This window comes from Nelumbo nucifera, chromosome 2 (genome assembly GCF_055504915.1).
Source record: "Nelumbo nucifera cultivar China Antique chromosome 2, China Antique-T2T, whole genome shotgun sequence".
Lineage (NCBI taxonomy): Eukaryota > Viridiplantae > Streptophyta > Magnoliopsida > Proteales > Nelumbonaceae > Nelumbo > Nelumbo nucifera.
In genome coordinates this window covers 18,506,452-18,509,478 of record NC_142650.1, presented here as the reverse complement: position 1 = coordinate 18,509,478, position 3,027 = coordinate 18,506,452, and the positions used below count along the sequence as shown (strand labels likewise).

Genomic DNA, 3,027 nt, shown 5'->3' with positions numbered 1-3,027 from the left:
TATTTTAAGAATATTAAATTCACTTATATCAATTAATAATTATAGAAAATAACTATCAAAAAATTTATATTTATTTGTAATAATTTTACAACAATAGTGTATATTCATTATATAATTATATATACTATAATTAATATCTATTTTATTTTTAGTAATTATTTATTATTTTTTATAAATATTCTTTCAAAAGTTATTTATAAATGTATTTTTATTTTTTATTTAATAGAAAATTATCAATAATTATTGGAGATTAAAAATCTATTAATTAACTTTTGGAGTTTATTTTATCGTATTTTTGTTATAAATTTACTTTTAGTAATTATATATTTTTTTATAATTTATAGATTAGTACTTATTAGAGATTAAACTATTGTTCAAGATTACGCTATTTATTGACTAATTTACTATATTTTCAGTATGTATTATATTTTTTGTAATTATTGTATTTTTATTATATATCGGTTATATTTTCATTATAAACTTATTTTCAATGATGATGTACGTTTGCTATAAATTTTGAATAATTATTGGAGATTAAACTATTGTTATTTTTTTTAGTGATTAGACTATAAATTTAGTTAAAATTAGGAGTGTTTAATAATTGGTTCAAACCAAATCGATCTGGTCAAGCCCCGTAATTTGTCACTCGAAACCGATTGACCATTAGTGAAAATCCACCAACTCGGGTTATATAGATTTAGGTCTATTTACAGTTTAGTTTGCTTGCTCAAAAGATTTAAACTTAAAATTTAACTTTAAATTTCATAAATTACAATGAAATGTATATACATGCATTGCATTTAATTGTATGCAGCACGGGTCACTTCAAACATGTACTCCCAATGGTATGATTAAATGGTCAATGGGTCCGACTATGATATGGAAAACCATATCGTATGGAAAATTCCTTGTAATGCCACGTTTGCAATAATTACCGAATTTATTATATTAACCGGTAATTAATTATTTTATATTATAATTAAAATTTAAAATATTCAAAAAAATATGAATTTTTTTCCAACTCCTCCCCGTCAGCGAAACAGTTATACCCCTCAGCGCAATTTGAAATAGGAGAATCCGTCCACCAAAGCTTTCTCTTTTTCGGTCATGGCGATCAAAGCCAAGCTTCCTTTGTGTTTCTTCCTCCTCTCTCTCTTCCTTTTGTCAGCAGCTTTGTGGCTTACCCACTGAAACTGCAAAGAGATAACAAACAAAGAGAAGGCAGCCGAGAGGAGGAGCAGCAGCAGGAGCGACATAAGAGTAACCCCTACTTCTTCGATGAGCAGAGATTCAGCTCCTGATTCAAGTTTCTGAGTGGTCTAGATAACTACCACTTGGCTATCCTGGAAGCCGAACCTAACACTTTCCTGATCCCCCACCACTGGGATGCAGACGCTGTTGTCATCGTTGTTAAGGGGAAGGCAACAATCAACTTGGTGCACAATGATAACAGGGAATCCTTCAATCTTGAGTGTGGAGATGTAGCTAGGATTCCTGCTGGAATGATGGTCTACTTGGTGAACAGAGACGACAACGAAAACCTCCAGATAGTCACACTCTTCAGGACCATCTCAACTCCCGGCCACGCCTTGAAATTCTTCAGTGCCAACAGCGTAGATGGGGTATCATTCTACACTGCATTTAGCAATGAAATCCTGGAAGCCGCTCTAAATACTCCAAAAGACAAACTAAAGAGGATGTTGGGAGAGAAAAGGAAGGGAGTGATGAGGGAGGCGTCAAAGGAATAGATTAAGGCCATGAGCGAGTAGGCTTCTTCATCATCAGAGGACGGGCGTCGGTGGAGCATACACAAAAGTGAGATGAGGGGCTCGTTCAACCTGTTGAAGAAACGCCCCATCTATTCTAACAGCTATGGACAACTCTACAAGGCCCAACCTAACGACTACCAGCAGCTCAAAGACCTTGACGTCTCCGTCATATTTAGCAACATCAGCCAGGGAGCCGGAGCAATGATAGCTCCCTTGTACAACACGAGGTCGACCGGGATAGCTTTTGTAGTGAAAGGGAGTGGATGGTGGGAGATGGCGTGCCCACACATCTCCAGTTAGAACTGGAGAGGAAGAGAAGGAGAAGGTGATGGGTTATAGTATGAAAAGGCCAGTTCCCGTGTGTCTTCAAATACAGGTTTTGTAATTCCACTAGGGCGTGTGTTTATCGTTGTTGCTTCCGAGAAAGAGAATATGTAGATAATTGTAGTCGGGATAAACGCCCAGGATAACAAGAGGAACTTCATCGTTGGGAAAGAACACAACGTGAGGAAACAGATGGACAAGGAGGCGAAGGAGTTGGCTTTTTACATGGGAGGAGTTGTTCTTTGTTCCTTGTCCCCTAAAGCAGAATTAGCGCCACAAACACGATAATGGCGGACGACTGTTCTCCATCTTGGATATCGCCGATTTTTAGATAAACTGTAATTTGTAGGATGTAGGAGATAGACCTACTACTACTGCTGCTGCTACTTAGTACGTACTAGAGTCTGGCTAGAGTGAGTAAACATCAATTGTGATCCTTTTTGTAGAAAGAAAACAAATGAGCGAGAGCTTCTGCTTTCTAGTTTTGCTCACCACCTATGAAATAATAATGAAATGAAGGCTCCTTTTGGTAGTTCAAAAAAAATTGAAACAGGAGAACAACTCTATTCGAAAATCGACAACTTCTCAGTTCTTTCGTTCGAAAACAACGACTGTCTTCTTCCCCGTGCTCCTCCATTCGCCGTCCGGTAGATTATTCCCCATCGTCTTCTTCCCCATGCTCAAAAAAATGAAGAAGAAGAACTCTGTTCGAAAATCGATGACTTTTCAATTCTTCTGTTCGAAAACAACCACTGTCTTCTTCCCCGTGCTCCTCCTTTCGTCGTCCAGTAGATTGTTCCCCACCGTCATAAAATTATTACCGCTATACCCCTAAACGCAACAACAGGAGAAGAAGAACTCTGTTCGAAAATCGATACATTTTCTATTCCTCCGTTTGAAAGCGATGATAGTCTTCTTCCCAGTGCTCCTCCAT

At 37.0% G+C, this 3,027-nt stretch overlaps 1 pseudogene; it reads left to right on the top strand.

Moving 5' to 3' along the window:
- Window positions 1–1,107: 1,107 nt before the first annotated feature.
- LOC148801968 (vicilin-like antimicrobial peptides 2-2 pseudogene) lies at window positions 1,108–2,627 on the top strand (annotated as a pseudogene).
- The last annotated feature ends 400 nt before the right edge of the window (window positions 2,628–3,027 follow it).